This window comes from Vigna angularis, chromosome 4 (assembly GCF_016808095.1).
Source record: "Vigna angularis cultivar LongXiaoDou No.4 chromosome 4, ASM1680809v1, whole genome shotgun sequence".
NCBI classification, from domain to species: Eukaryota; Viridiplantae; Streptophyta; class Magnoliopsida; order Fabales; family Fabaceae; genus Vigna; species Vigna angularis.
This window is the reverse complement of record NC_068973.1, coordinates 17,416,684-17,433,226: the sequence shown is the minus strand read 5'-3', so window position 1 is coordinate 17,433,226 and position 16,543 is coordinate 17,416,684. Positions and strand designations below refer to the sequence as shown.

The 16,543-nt window shown below is 37.4% G+C and overlaps 1 long non-coding RNA gene across 1 annotated transcript; it reads right to left on the bottom strand.

The window, feature by feature from the left end:
• Positions 1-5,369: 5,369 nt before the first annotated feature.
• LOC128196374 (uncharacterized) lies at positions 5,370-12,563 on the bottom strand. The gene is made up of 3 exons (XR_008248633.1): positions 7,193-12,563; positions 6,028-6,161; positions 5,370-5,766 (listed from the first exon to the last, which is right to left on the bottom strand). It is a non-coding gene; the product is annotated as an uncharacterized LOC128196374 (long non-coding RNA).
• Between the last annotated feature and the right edge of the window lie 3,980 nt (positions 12,564-16,543).

Here is a 16,543-nt window from a genome sequence, read left to right as displayed (position 1 = left end):
TCACCTTCCCACCCCTTCCTATCAACCATTAGATCTCTCCATATCTAAAGGCTAAGGGTTGCGACTATATCCCTTCCAACCTTATAAGGCTAAGAAAAATTGTAGTCCCATACCTCTTAACCCATATTACATTTGGTACTTAATCATTATAGACTCTTCATTGTTGAGCTACTCGAGGTTGGGAGCTATTATACTTATAAGGTTATATATCCAAAGATATAATTGTTTTTTGCAAGACCAACTATCGAGTACCAATATAATGATTGATAAGTTAAAAATAAAGACTGACCATCGGTACGTGATATGTCGAAGCTCTTTGCAAGCTTTTAACATGTAACATGTGAAGCCTAGGAGGTTGGTGTATTGTATATTATTGAGTATCTCTCATCCATACCACTATAGGACTCATCCTGGGACGATTACATGTCGAACTACTAAGTCAACATGTACCTGATCCATCCCTATTCAGCTAGCATTATACAAGATACATATTTATCATGGTCCATTGTTAACTAGATCACTCATAAGTTAACAAGTCACTACAGGAAAAACAATTATTACCGGCGGAGTATTACCGAAGGCCTTTTGGCCTTCGGTAAATGTAGTTTACCGAAGGCCTTTTGGCCTTCGGTAAATGTAGTTTACCGAAGGCTTTTCTGAAGGCTTGTGTAGTAAGACTTTACCGAAGGATAATGGCCGTCTATAATGGACATGAGTCATTACCGAAGGCAAACGACCGTCGGTAAGTGGATGGTGTATATGAAATTAGAAAGTGAGATATTTCCCTCCCATCATTTCGCGAAAACTCCTTCTTCCCCAATATTCAGATTCTCTACCCTAACTCCCTCTACGAACTCCATATGTGGCTTGTGCAGACTGCTTCCCACCCTAACCACAATTGGGACACGCTTCTTCCCCACTCCTCCATTATAGGTGAAGTCTCTCATTCTCCCATCTCATTTTCTTTTCGTGTTACTCTTTTCGATTACGCGTCAGTAGTGGAACCTTTTTTCTTGTAGCGGTTGTGCAGTGTCCTGAGCTGAGGAAGGTAGTGGGTTGTTGAGTTGAAGGCTACCATTGTCGCGAGGAAATTGTAGGTGGGGTTCTTGGTGGGTGACGACGGGGTTCCAGGTCCGTGACGACGACTAACATTGTCGCGAGGGAGGATATTCGACGAGGCAGTATAGACGAGGCGACGTAACCAGGGGAGTGTCGCTGCGTGACAAGGTCTTCCACTACCTCTTTAGAGGCTATTGAAGGGGCTACCGTCGAGGTAAGTTGTCATTTTGATTGATGAACTATAAAAGCTAAGAAGAATTTGTTCTGACTTTGTTCAATGTATGCTCTGAATTAGTTTGTGCAATATGATTTGTTATAGAACATGTCATTATTGTTTTGTGCAGTGATGGTGTTGACTGTGTTTTGTTAATTTTCTTTTCATTTGTGTTAGAATAGAAGATGTTTTGTTCGGTTGATTTTAATAATTGATATAGTGGATTGTTCTATTTTGGGTGGCAATGATGTTATAAGAGTTGTGCTCTGTTATGAAATTTTCTCAATTGTCTTGTTGAGTTATAACAATGCTCAACCGTGTCATACATTTTCCTTTAATGATGAGATTTTAAACTATAAATGGTTGTTACCACCAGATGCATGCTTAGTATTTAATCTTGCTGTAATCAACTATCTATTAACAAGCACACACTCCTCCCTGTAGATAACACTATTTGGCGCATTATGAGAGGTAATCAAAGGTTTGGCAAGTGGTTAAATGAACAAAAACTAGAAAAAAGCCTTAGGGTGTTTTTGGGAGATGAAAGATACAATTTTTCTAAGTGAATTGTATACGGGTTGATGTGAAAGTGATTAGATTAGAGAAGCAACAGTCCAACACTGATACTTTGAGGGGTCAGTTTCGTATTCACCTTTTTTGGTTTTTAGGTTTCGTCAATTATATGGGTCCATAAGAAGCAGGAATTGATTGTGATTTAACTCCAATACATCACATTCTCAGATCTGCACTCGTGTCTTTTGTTCAACACATAAATATAAAATACCACAAGCATTAGGAAGGAACATACTAATGACAGGTTTAAGCACTTAATTAATGTGTTCCTCCATGAACATACTGGAAAATTAGAGTATGCTCTGTTGGGTTATAATGATTGGTTGGGTCTAAAGTGAACTTAAAGGGTTTAATTAGGTTATGGGAGCTTGTAGACTATAATTGTAATACTGCAACACTTATTCTGTGATGTTTTGTTCTTCATGAGGCTAGAATGGTCAATTAGAGTGCAATTAGATGGTTGATTGATGTTTTGCACATTGCCTTGATTGTCCAATACCACTTTCCTTTGATGTTGAATGGTCCACTATGATCCTAGCACATCAAAATAGTTGTTGTGTTTGATATCAAATAGCTAGAACAACATTTGAAACTATTGTTTTAAATCTGGTTTGGCATATAGGTCATTGTTGAACATCTTACATTAATCTTCTAGTGTCTTGTTGATGTTTTAATTGTTGTTCCTGAGTCCAATTAGTTGTTCAGAAGCTATTTGAATCTTTGAGTAAAATTTTGGGTGGTGGAGTTGCTTAATTTGAGAAATATAGGGGTTGGCTAAGTCAAATTCTGGAATATTACATTTATGCAAACAAGTTAGTTTTAGTGATTTCAACCTAATGATGCAAAGAAACTACGAGTTTTAGCTGCCTATGCTTTTTCACTCTTTAAACCACCAAAGGGCTGGCATTTTTCATAGACCAGTTGTTGTTTCAGTGCTGCATTTTTTAATTTCTAAATTTGGAGCATTTGAACTTGTGTAAGAATTTAGTGCATTTGAATTAGGTGCTGAAAGTGGTTTCTGTGTACATTGGCTACATCTTACTTTATGCATGGGCCCTTATGGCCTTAGAGGTTGCTTTCACTGTATCTTGCATGCTTCTCTATACAGTTTTGCTTTTAATTTTTTGTTCGTTATATTCTCCAAACACTACACATGTTACTTCTTGTCCAAACCAATTGTTGTCTGTGACATCTGCGTATGGAGAAGCATTTATTTTCTCATTGGGTTTTGTACTTGGGTGATAGAAGCATAGAATATGCTCATAAGTTAGCTATATTTAGGAGATGATTGTAATGAAAAGTGAGGAAGAAGTGATATAGAGATGCATTTCTAAGAAGATAGAGTCAAAATAAAAGCATGTCTCTAGATAATGTCAAAATAAAAGCATGTTTCTGGATAGTGTACAATAAATAAGACAACCCAGAAGCTAAACTAGTAAGAATAATAGGGTAAAAGTGGTAAGAATGAAAACTGTATTAAAGTACCAATTGAAACTGTAAAATAACTATGTAGACAACTTTTAAAACATAAAAGAGATTAAAATGAAGTCACAATTCGAAAATAGGAACAAAATAAAAATTTAACTATTGAGCACCTAAAATTATACTAGAATAGGATGAAATTCTAACACTGAAAATGTTCATTCTGTTGTAGAGACGTAAAACTATCTACAAAAGTTGTAATGGAATAGAAATGACAAATAATTGAGTGAAGAAGTTATTCCTAAGACAAGTTTTAAAAATCACTACTTAAACCTCTAAAATTATAACTAGAATGCTAAAAATTTGCAAAGTGCACTAAACTAGCCTAAACTAGAAAGAAAATATCCTAAAAACTTTAGAAGGGTAACACCTAGGTAATAAAAAACTCACACTACAAAAAGTACCTAAAACAAAAATTATGACAACCTATAACCTAAAGTAGTAAGTATAATAGGGTAAAAGTTCTAAGAATGAAAATTTTATTCAAGTACTAATTGAAACTGTCAAATAACTATCTAGAAAACTTTTAAAACATAAAAAAATAGATAAAAATGAAGTCACAAATCGAAAATAAGATGAAAATCAAATTTGACTATTGAGCACCTAAAGTTACACTAGAATAGGGTGAAATAGATTAGGATGCAAATGTGCATTCTGTTTTAGAGACCTGCAACTATCTACACCAGTTCTAATGGACTAGAAATGACAAAGAATTGAGTGAAGTTTTGATTCCTAAGACAACTTCTAAAAATCACTACTCACATCTCTAAATTTGGCACTTAAAACATAAAAAAGTGTACTAAATAGGTGATAAATTAGAAATTCACCTAAAGTAACCTTAGAATGTGTAATCTTCATATTCTAACAAGTTTAAACTAGTTAAATGAAGGTAAGAAAGAAGTGAAATTGGTAGTGTACCTAAAACTCAAAATTGGACTACTTAAAACCTACAAAAGTGTACTAAATAGGTGAGAAATTGGGAACTCACCTAAATTAGCATAAGACTGTGTGTTCTACTAATCTTAACAAGTTTAAAGTTGTTAAATGAAGTTAAGAAACATGTCAAATTATATGAAGTAGCTAAATGTCACAGTTTGGGTACTTGAAACCTTAAAAAGTCAAGTAAAAGGCTGAGAAAGTGGCAATTCACCTAAAGTAGACTAACAATAACTAATGTTACTATCCTAACAAGTCTAAAATAGTCAAATGAAGCTAGGAAACTACTAAAAAGCAAACAACTACCTAAAACTCAAAGTTTGAGTACCACTACAGGAAAAACAATTATTACCGGCGGAAGATTACCGAAGGCCTTGTGGCCTTCGGTAAATATAGTTTACCGAAGGCTTTTCCGAAGGCTTGTGTAGTATCACTTTACCGAAGGGTAATGGCCGTCTGTAATGGACAGGGGTGATTACCGAAGGCAAAGGACCGTCGGTAAGTGAATGATGTATATGAAATTAGAAAGTGACATATTTCCCTCCCCTCATTTCACGAAAACTCCCTCTTCCCCAATATTGAGATTATGTGCCCTACCTCCCTCGATGAACTGCCTGTGTCGCGTGTGCAGACTGCTTCTTCCCCAGTCCTCCATTATAGGTGAAGTCTCCCATTCTCCCATCTCATTTTCTTTTCCTCTTACTGTTTTCGACTACGCGTCAGTGGTGGAACGTTTTTTGTTGTAGCGTGTTGCAGTGTTCTGAGCTGAGGAAGGAGGTGGGTGGTTCAGTTGAAGGCTACCATTGTCGAGGGAGGATATTCGAGGAGGCGGCGTAGGCGAGGCGGCGCAACCAGGGGAGTGTCGCTCTGTAACAAGGTCTTCCACTACCGCTTCAGAGGCTATTGAAGGGGCTACCGTCGAGGTAAGTTGTCATTTTGATTGATGAACTATAAAAGCTAAGAATAATGTGTTCTGACTATGTTCAATGTATTCTCAGAATTAGTTTGTGCAATATGATTTTTTATAAAAACTTTTGTTCAAAGTAGTCATTTTGATTGCTAATGCATTTTTTAGAAATAACCATTTTGAGAGCAGAGCAAGCTAATATCTGTTGATTATGAAAACTGATATCAAATACTGGATCAGAGTAAAAAGCTACTGGTACACCTAAAAAGCCAATTTCAATAAGCATAACTAGCGAAATACTCAAGATAACATTAAAGCTGAGTCCTGTTTCACAATTTGGTGTGTCTGTCTCTGTTGAAGCATTTGAAGGTTCATTCTAGAGCATGACCTAACCATGTCACTTGGTAAGGGAATCACGGGAAGGATATCACAGTTGCATATCTCAATCATGAACCCATCTGGGTCATGAAAAAACATTTGATCCACTTTGATCCTGCCTTCTTCCACCATTCCACGCGCGTATTCTATCTCCATTTCCTCAAGCTTCTTCTCCACTGGTCCCATGCTTTCACACTGTTTTCATTCATCACAAAAACTAAACAAACCATGTCAGTTTCCTTTTGTTCTGTCATTTTGTCAAACACACTGCAATTAATTTCAAGTAATGGTATGAATACAAATGCCCGTGTGCACACACTATGAGAGATACATAGAGGTGAAAATGATAATAATGTGAGATACTGAAGTAATATTATGTGATAGAAAGGTTACATAAGAAAAGATGATAATGTCATATTGATAACTTAATAAATGTGTCATAAAGAAAGATATAAAAGATATATATATACACACATACTTGTAATCCAGTGGTGTCTTCACACTCTTTGTCATCAAGGCAATACTCATGCATTACCCAATCAGTTCTGATTCCTTGAGGAGCTCTGCCTCTATAGTACACCTTTGTATCTTTTCCAGTGGACTTCCAGTAGCCTGGAAGAAAATTGAACTGTTAAATAAATTAGAGAATTTTTTTGTTTATTCTAGATCAATGGATAAGTTATTTTAATTACTTGGTACATTTTATTCAAAGTATTGCAGTTTGAAACTTGAACAACTACATAAATTATCTTTAAAATGATAATAGTAATAGGTATATTTTATATCCTTGGTGAATCTGTATAGCCTGCATTGGTGTGTTAATAATCATGGGAGAACCACACCATAAAAAGTTAGTTGTTGCAGTTGGAAAGCTCAACAAGGTCTAGCTAACCCAACTTTAAAATCCTTTACGTTTGTGGGACTCAAGTCCTATACCAACTGGGTTCTAACATCCCATCACACTTCATTATAATGATGTTGGTTTGTTATGCACTTTTCCTTTGACTACCCTAGTGAGTAGTGTAATACCTATTTAGCTTGTTTGCTGTTGACAAACATTTTTTACACTCTTGTACTAATTAATAAGAACCTTTGGTGAATCATACCACAAAATCTAGCTACTGTAGTTGAAGAGCCATTGAACCTGACAATCCATACTAGAGTCCTTACTTGAAATACTAGAGTACTAAGATCAACTTTTGTCAATTATCTCACTTTCTGCAATACATATTAGATAGTGTACTTAACTTTTTTAGTTTATGTATATACCTCACATATAACCGGCAGCCACGTGACCTTTGGATATACCTCACAGATAACTAGACACATCCAAAACAGATCAATTTCTTCTTCTTCTACCAATTTTAATCCTCTTTTACTTTGCCTCATTTTACTCTTAAGATTATTAAAAGAAACTCATGAACAATTATTCCTTACACCCTTAAACAGCCGTGAACACTCAATAACAAACCATACAAGGATTCAATCAAAGTTTCATCACAGAAAAGTAACTGAAGAAAGGATAACTAAACAACCGTGATCTTTTCCAACACATCAAAGGAAAGAAAATGCTTCCAAAATAAAATTGACTTGCACAAACAAAGTCCAGATTACAAAAGATGATTGAAGTTTGTCATTACTACATGTGTGTTTGCTGCCTTCTTTTTCGTCTGGTGTGGCCAACTTCTTCCATCCTTCTTCAATCCAAACAAGAACAAGAAGGGTCCTCCATTTTTCAGCTCTTCCTTGGATGGATGTTTGCTGGATTATTGGATGGATGTTTGCTGGTTGGTGAGGAGGTGGTGAAGAATGGATCCGTGAGCTGCTTCCAATAGCCTTTGCTGATTTTACTCCAAGCTGTGACAAACAATTTCACCTTTTATGTGGGCCAAGGCCGTGAGGTCTTCATGTGCTACTGCTTCACGGCCTTTCCTTCTTCTCTGGTCTTGTGATGTTTGCTGGAATGCTTGCCTCTCAAGTGTAGCAGCTCTCCTTTCTCGGTGGTTGCTGATAATGTGAATGATGGATGCCCATGAGTTCTTGGACGTTTCTTCAAAATGAAGAATCTGTGTGTTCACAAGTGGTGGACAATGTGGGGGCGGCTGCCCACTTCCATGCACTTTCTGAATGGGAAATTGTATTAAGTGAATTGGCATCTGCATTTAATTTTTATTCCAGTCGTGAATGTCTTCCAATCGTGCACACCGTTGCTCTTTGCTTTTCACGTGAAAGCCATACCTTTTAATTTGGGTGGCAGTTGGATTCCCTCTAATGTGCGTACTGGACCCTTTTCCTTTATTCATAATTTTGCATTCCATTATTTCTCCATGCTTTTCCACTTTCACGTGATGTTTCAAAATTTTCCTTTATTCATAATATTATACTACTTTAATCCCTCAAGCATTAAAATATAGTTAAAGTTATGTATTATTGTTTATCTCACATATTATATACATTAGTTTCTGGTCCATCCAAACTGTTACTAAAAAACACCTTGTCAGTTCCCATTTTTGACTAAATTTTGATGGTTTAGTATACTATTATGCACTTAGACCATTATATCAGTAATTGAACTCTGCTACCAACTTTTAAAGATCACTTTAGACTTGCTCACTTTAGACTTGCTCAAACTGTGACACAACATACAAATGGTAGACTTCTATATCTGACTTTGTTATGGCCAAAACTGCAAAATAATCACTCCCTCACACCACCAAAAGTGAGTTTATAACATTCAATTAACTAGGCAATGTTAAAAGTGACTGTACTAGAGTGTGTAAGTGCAGAAGACCAACCCGGAAAACAGCAACAAGGTGGAGTTAAACAGAAATTAGATGAAATAGCTAAAAATCACTACTTAAAACTGAAAAATATTGTACTAATTTTGCAAACTGCACTAAACTAGGAAAATATACTACAAATAAACTATCCTAACAAGTTAAGAATGGTAGAACGTAGCTATTTAAGCACTCACACTACATAAAATACCTAGAACTCAAAATTTGTCAACTTAGAAACCTAAAAGTAGTACCTAAAATACACTACAATTCCAAAGACCGAAAAGTATATTAAAGTAGAGTTGAAAACAGTAAACTAACTATCTACACCACTTTTAAAAGATAAAAGAACTATAAATAGACTAAAGTAGGTGAGAATTTTATTTCCTTGGACAAATTTGTTATCAAACCTGCATTTAGACCACCAGTGAATGTTCATCTATATGTTGTATGTTGATGTATATATTGTATGCTCGTGTATATTGTATGTTCATTTATTAGGCTACTCCTTGATAAGGTTAAGTAGTCATTTAAAGTCGTATGTTACTAAAAACATTCTCAGTAGAATGAGAAGGGTAATAGTACCTTAAACACTTACAATGTACAAAATATGTGAAAGTACTAGAGAACTTTAGTAATGTCAGATTATTGTCTCCCCCAAATTGTATACACAACCACTTAGGATGTCAAAGGCATTTCAATACTGAGGACTTGTCTTTGCATGCCCTTATTGAATGCCTATGACAATAGTGTTGAAATTGCCTTCCATGTTTGACTTGAGTAGTAATAGGTTTATTACTTATGTCACATGGAGTGTTGCTGTTTTGGCTAAGTTTTGATTTCTTTGGCTTGTCACAGAACATGGCCCATTTTCCCAACCATCGTGGATGGATGTATGATCGTTGTTATAGTGGAAGGAGATGTTTGAAGGAATCTTTTGTCATCGGAGTTGAAGAGTTCGTGGAGACGGCCCGACGATGTCAATATTATCCCCTTGATGGAGGGATTCGATGTCCATGCATCAAGTGCGAATGTACAAGGATTTTGAAAGATGAAGTCGTCAAAGTTCACCTTTACCAAAAAGGGTTCATGCCTAATTACACGGTCTGGACATTTCATGGTGAAGAAATTCCTTCGACCTCCACTGCAGCTATTAAACGGCTTGCATCAGGTTCGAATACTATTGTACATACATCTGAGATAGATCAATTTGCCTATATGCAAGAGATGGTCGACAATGCTCTTCGTCACCATGCTGAAGAAGCAGACGATAGTCATGATGAAGAGCCTGCAAATGAAACGACGCAGAGGTTTTACAATTTACTTACAGAGGCAAATCTACCTGTATTTGAAGGTTCATCTGAGTCAAAATTGTCAGTGTGCATTAGACTCATGGCTGGCAAATCTAATTGGAACGTTCCCGTTCAAGCAGTGGACTTCTATACAAAATTGATGTTAGATTTGACACCACCAAACAATTTCATGCCGAAGAATTATTACCAAGCCAAAAAATGTGTTTCAAAGTTGGGATCGGAAGTCAAGAAGATTGATTGTTGTGTTAATGGATGTATGTTAATCAGGTCCGTAATTTTTCCTACATTTAGAGCAAGGTTAATTTGACTCTTTCTTTTATAATTTTGTTATTACCTTTGTAGGTTTTTAATCAGGCATTAACTCCCACGGTTCAAGAGTTAAGACATCTCTCGAATTGGCCAATGAGATGTGTCAAAGAATGGCACACTTACTTCACCAATGGTTACAAATTCCATACACATGAATGGTCTAAAGGAAAGAAAACATCAAATTGTGGTGTGTATGTCAAGGGCCTAACAAAGGGTTGTTATGATGATTTCTACGGCATCATTCATAAAATATATGAGCTAGAGTACAACAACACTACTTCTCGAAACAGAGTAGTACTTTTTTATTGTGAATGGTTTGATCCTTCTAGAGCTGGTACTAGAGTGGATCCACGCTTTAATATTGTCAAACTCAACCAGAGTTTAAGATATGGACCGTTTGATCCTTTCATTCTACCAACTAATGTCAGACAGGTTTATTATGTGCCATATCCACCATTTCGTAATATTGACAAGCGTGGTTGGGCCGTAGCAATACAAACCAAGCCTAGAGGTCGCATTGACTCAAATGAGGTTGAGGAAGATGTTGCCTACCAACTTGACCAAATGTCACAACCACAAGAAATTATTGAAGTTGAACGTATAACCGCATTGGTCGACCCTGATGGTGATGGAGATGAATTAGAAGCAATAATACAAGGTGATGAAGAACAAGAAGAAGAGGAAGAAGAAGAAGAAGAAGAAGAAGAAGAAAATGATGATGATGATGATGATGACCACGAAGAAGAAGAAGAAGAAGACGATGATGATAATGACAATGATGAAGAAGAAGAAGATGAAGATGAAGATCATGATGACGACGATTGAATGTTGGACATCTATTGTAGCAAATTGAACTATCATTTGAATAGAGTTATCTAAAATACCATCTTAAAAGTTTTATGCAATTATTTATACATTGACTTTAAAAACCATTGATCCTTCCTTATTCATTTCTATTTTTTCGCTTTATTTGTAACCATTTCAATGCAGCAATGACAGGACAAGGTTCAAAACGTCCTGATAAAGGAAAGGGGCTAGCAAGGCCTAGAAAGAGGCAACAGCAGGCACCAAAGTATGTACTTAGGGTGCCTGCTAAACTACCTACCACTGCTACCTGCAGTACATCATCTGTGGGGCCTCCTCCTACCCCCTACAATACAGCCTCCTACCCCTGCAGTAGACCCTACTCCTACCTCTGCAATACACCCTTATCCTACCCCTGTAGTACACCCTTCTCCTACTTCTGCAGCACACCATTCTACTACCCCTACAGCAGACCCTCTTCCTCCTCCTGTGATTATAACCCCCACTCCTCCCCCTGTGGTTATTACCTCCACTCCTCTCCCTGACCCTACTTCTATACCTTCCTCATCTTGTATACCGCCTTCTGAGACTGTCACACCATCTGCTGATCCAGACTCAAGTGGTGATGGTGAAGGTCTTGACCCGCCCCTCCATGATCGACCATGGATTGAGCCGTATGGTAAAGGGTAAGATTTTAATCTCTTGATATAATTTGATGTTTAAACCCTATTGTAATTCAAATGACTTTTATTATGCAGGTTTATTCCATCTAGGATTGCTTCCCAGGCCATCACACGTTCAATTAAGTAACAATTTTTTAAGTCCATGACCTACTTGGGGAGCAATACCTGATGACGAAAAAAAGCCATTCTGGGAGCGCTTTCAGATGAACAATCCATTAAACTAATTGTCCCTCTTATTTTAGTATGTTCATTATTCAATGTTTGTTCTGTTTAATGTTACAGATGAAGATGCAGTGGAAACCTAAACATGAAACACAGATACACAGAAATTTCCACATGAAAGCATCTCATTGGCTGTCAGAGATGTTTAGGGATGCCCGCAATGGAGGACAGCGCCCTTACTGGCTGGGTGAACAAATTTGGAACTCTTTACTGGCTCATTGGAATACATTAGAGTTTCGCAATAAGTGTGCCAAAGCCTAGAGGAACAGAGCATCTGAAAAGGGTGGCACCCTACATACTGGTGGGTCGATAACCATTCATGAGCATGCCATTCGTATGGTATAATTTCATTACATAACTTTTCTTTCATATATAAGTTATGTATTTTCTATTTCATATGTACACTTCTAATTCTAAATTATGTTACAGGCACAAGCTCTGGGACGGGCGGTCCATGTTGATGAGGTCTTTGCACAAACTCATGTAAGGAAGGGCACTAATCAATTCGTTGATGAAAGATCTCAGAAGACTCATGTAAGCAAATAATACTATTACTATTACTAATTTTTCATTTATGTTATTCTATCATTCCCTAACATTGCTTTTAATGTTTCAATAGGAAGAATTTTCTACGAGACTTTCACAGGTTAGATCTGAACATGAGTCAGCTCCTACACCGGATGATGGCAGTAATGCAGAAGATGACATCCGTAGGACACAGTGTTGGATCGACATCGTTGGTGGGAAGAAAAAGGGACGAGTGTACGGTGCAGGACAACTTGCTGCAAACTATACAACATCGAGAGGAGGTACTCTGAAGCACCAACCTTCTTCTTCCACCACTGCTCCTCACGAGGTCGTTCTCCGCCTCACGCAGGCACTAGAGCAACGTGACCAGGAAATCACTGATTTGAGAGCAGAATTTACAAACTTTAAGGCCCTGGTCATGAGAGTATTGCCTGGTACTTCACAGGATGAATTCAATATCCCTCCAACCCAGCCACGACCCTCCTCGTCACCCGCTGTCCCTCAGCAGCCCACATCAGTCCAACCCTCATCAGTCCAACCCACACCAGTCCAGCCATCTATATAGGAGCAGGATGATGAAGATCATTCTGATGATAACTATGTACATTATTAGTTTCATTTTGTTATTAGTTGTTATAGAAACATTTGGATATTACAACATTTGGAGTTCACATCATTTGGATGTTAGATCAATTGGATGATTTGGATGTTAGAACATCATTATGTTACATTGTTATATGTTTTAAATATAAATACATGTTCTATGGATTAATGGATGTTTTATGGATTTTGATCAATGATTGCATTATTGAGATGCACATTATGCAGGTCTGTATGTGCTTGAAAACTATTATGCAGGTTTGTTTGTGTTGTGAAAAGTTTGGTTTCATAAGAAATACAATTGTGCATTACATCTGCCTGGAACTTACCGAAGGCTTTTGGCCTTCGGTAACTACCCACGTTTGGTAATTACCGAAGGCTTCCGCCCTTCGGAACTTACCGAAGGCTTCTGGCCCTCGGTAATTACCGAAGGCTTCTGGCCCTCGGTAATTACCGAAGGCTTCTGGCCCTCGGTAATTACCGAAGGCTTTTGGCCCTCGATAATTACCGAATGGCAGAAGCCCTCGGTAATTGTTAGCGACAAGGGATTTACCGAGGGCTCATTGGCCGTCGATAAGCCGTCTGTAAATACCCTTTTCCGACGGCTTCTGGCATTTTCCAAGGGCTTTTGGCCTTCGGTAATACCCTTCTTTTTTGTAGTGAGTATTTGGTTCTATGGGCTCAGGCCTATCCAAGTAAAAGCCTATAAACAATAAGTATAAATAGCACATTTTACGAGATGTGTTAATTTTAGTTACTGCATACCACTTGCTGACATGAGAGACTAACTTGAACGTTAAAATGTCTTCTGTTGCATATCTCTTTTTTGTCTTAGGAGGAATGTACGTTAAGTAGAAAAACAAGTACTTTAAAGATTGAAAGATCGAAGGTTGAAAAGCTTGAAGAGTCCTTACAAATCTTTACAAACACTACAAGAAAAGTTGTTATTACCGACGGTACATTACCTGTACCGAAGGCTTAAAGGCCTTCGGTAAGTGGTTAATTACCGAAGGCCTATGCCCCTCGGTAAGTGGTTCAGGTATATGAAATAACATTTGGGTTTTCCCTCCTGTAATTGCATTTCGCAAAAACACTTCTTCCCCAAAACAGCAGAGCTCTCATTGCTAATCTCACTCTGTACTACCCCTACCCTAACCCCAATCGTGACCGGCGTTGTTCCCTAATCCACCATTGCATACCGCCGTTCCCCAATCTTCAGTGTACGGTTTCTTTTCAAACCCTTATTCTCCAATCCTCCATTATCGTTGCTCTTCAGTCGCGGTCCTCCATGGTAGTCGCATTGCGGGCTCGTGAGCAATCTGGTGGTTCAGGTGAGCTATTGTGGCGAGAGTATTGGAGGTGGTTGCCTGACGACGGGGCTATCGCCATTATCGCGAGACCAAGCGGCTGTCGGTGTGTGACGAGGGCATCCATTATCGTTGCGTGACTCCGTGCCTGCTGCTACGTGACTCCGCGCCTGCTGCTACGTGAGGAGGTGTTCCATTATCTCAAGGGAGGCTATTGGAGGGGGTTGCCGTGGAGGTAAGTTGTAAATTGTGATTGTTGCAACGTTGTTAAATGATAATTTTATCATCTTTCTGGTTTTATTAGTTGGTTATTTTGTGTTTTCATACCGTCTCTGTAATCCAATGTGTGTTTGATTGTGTTGAGTTGAAGTTGATGATATAGTTATAGACAAGTTAAATACTATGGTAGATTTCCAGTAGCTTTGCTTTGGAACCCTCCATCAGATCCCTTTGATTTGGTTATTGGAAAATGTATGTTTAAGGGAAACTTTATTGCTAGCTTTTCCAATCCTGTGATGTACAATTTAGGAATCACCAAAATTGAAACCATGATTTCCAACTCTCTGGCTCATAATTTGAGTACTGCAAACTCAAATGACTTTTTTTGTTGTTGATGCTGGGAACTTGAATAGCTTCAGATGGAGTGCAAGAATAACACTTGTGCTCACAACTTGGTGGAATTGAAATAAACACATTAGTACTAGGAAGTTTGAAATAAACACATTATTCCTCACTAGGTGCTCTAAGAGTAGCCTGTTTTCCACTCCCTTTCACCCTTAAGCCAAGCCAAGCTCAATAAAATCAGTGTCCTGTCTGTTGTTTAATGCATTCAGATTAGGCAAAATGGAATTTTCAGCACTTGAAATATAGTGCAGAATTGTCTTTAGGCCAAAGCTATTTTGACTTCATGTGCATCCACTCAAATCCATTTGTCTTAACTATTTCTGCAGATAGATCTAGATTTAGGACATTCATAATCACTTGTTTGATCAATCCAGCTTTGCTTCCAGTATTTTCCAAACTGCTGCAGTTTTCATTAATTTTCAACATAATTTGGCAACTTTTAAGAGTGATATTGAGACTTTGTGTGCTTTTGTGGTGTTTGAATGTTTGTGCACATACAATTGACCATTTCAAACTTGTTCTTACTGTTCAATTGGTCAATTTTCAATCCATATGCAAAATCATCATTCCAAGCATCACATTTTGTTGAAATTGGAAGTGAACTACTCAATTTCTGCTGCTGCATATATCCTTGTTGTTTGACAGTTTAAACACCTTCAAATAATGCATACAAAGTTGCTCCAATCATCAAATTAGGTGTCTAACCATAGCTGTGAAAAATTGCCTCTCAAGTCATCCATAGCAGTAGGTTTATCTGTAGTTAGATGTAGTGTTTTTAGGCATTGTTTGAGTCTTTAATTGAGCTATCCAGCTTTGAATGCACTGCTTTCTCAAATCTGCAATAGTTTTAGTTCATTTTTTTGCACTTTTACCAACTGCAACCGTGTTTTGGTGACTCTGCCTATTTCAGACCAGTTTAAACATTTGTGCAAGTGTTTTAGACCATTTGAAACTTGTTTCAACTGTTTCCTTGGTCCATTTTCATTAAATCTGCCAAATCATAGTTTGACTTCCCATTTTTGCTTGAAATTTGGAACTCAACAAGTGATAGTGTGATTCAGTAGATTTTGGCACAATTTGGTTGTTTCTATACATATATTTGGTGCATCAAAGTTCATTTTAACTGTTCCTTTGGTCAATTTTGCACCATTTCACCAAATTACATCTTACTACTTAGGGTTCAATATAGTAAGTGGTCCTATCCTATTTTACTGTGGCAGTTTTCATTACTGTTTCACAGTTTGAATCCCTTCAATTTAAGCATATAAAGTTGCTTGAAGTGGTTTCAAACAATTTTGAATGATTCTACAAGTGAAAACAAATCATAAACTCAACCAAATACACCCCTGCAATCCAGTTTTGAAAAGTCCAAAACCAGAAAAATCCAAAAAAACCAGAAAAACCCAATTTTATGTGCAGGTTTATGTTTCCAAATGTAAGGATATGACTAAAACATTGTAAAAAATCCATAAAAAGCAAAACAATAACCTAAAACTCAAAGTTTGAGTATTTAGTACCTAAAAAGTGTACTTATAAGGTGACAAATTGTCATTTCACCTAATGTAGACTCATTCTAAGGTATGTGAACATCCTAACATGTCTAAACTAGTGGAATGAACCTAGGAAACTTGTCAAAAGCAAAGAATTACCTAGCCAGCAAAGGTCAAAGTTGACAACATGTTATCTCACCCAAGTTGCTCATCTCATAAACATTGTTTCTTTCCTCCATCATGGGGTGCCAAAACATCACTTTCCTCCACTAAAACACCAGGACCAGCCTAAGACAAGATCAAAAGTGCTTAAAACTCACTTCTTTTAACAATGGTG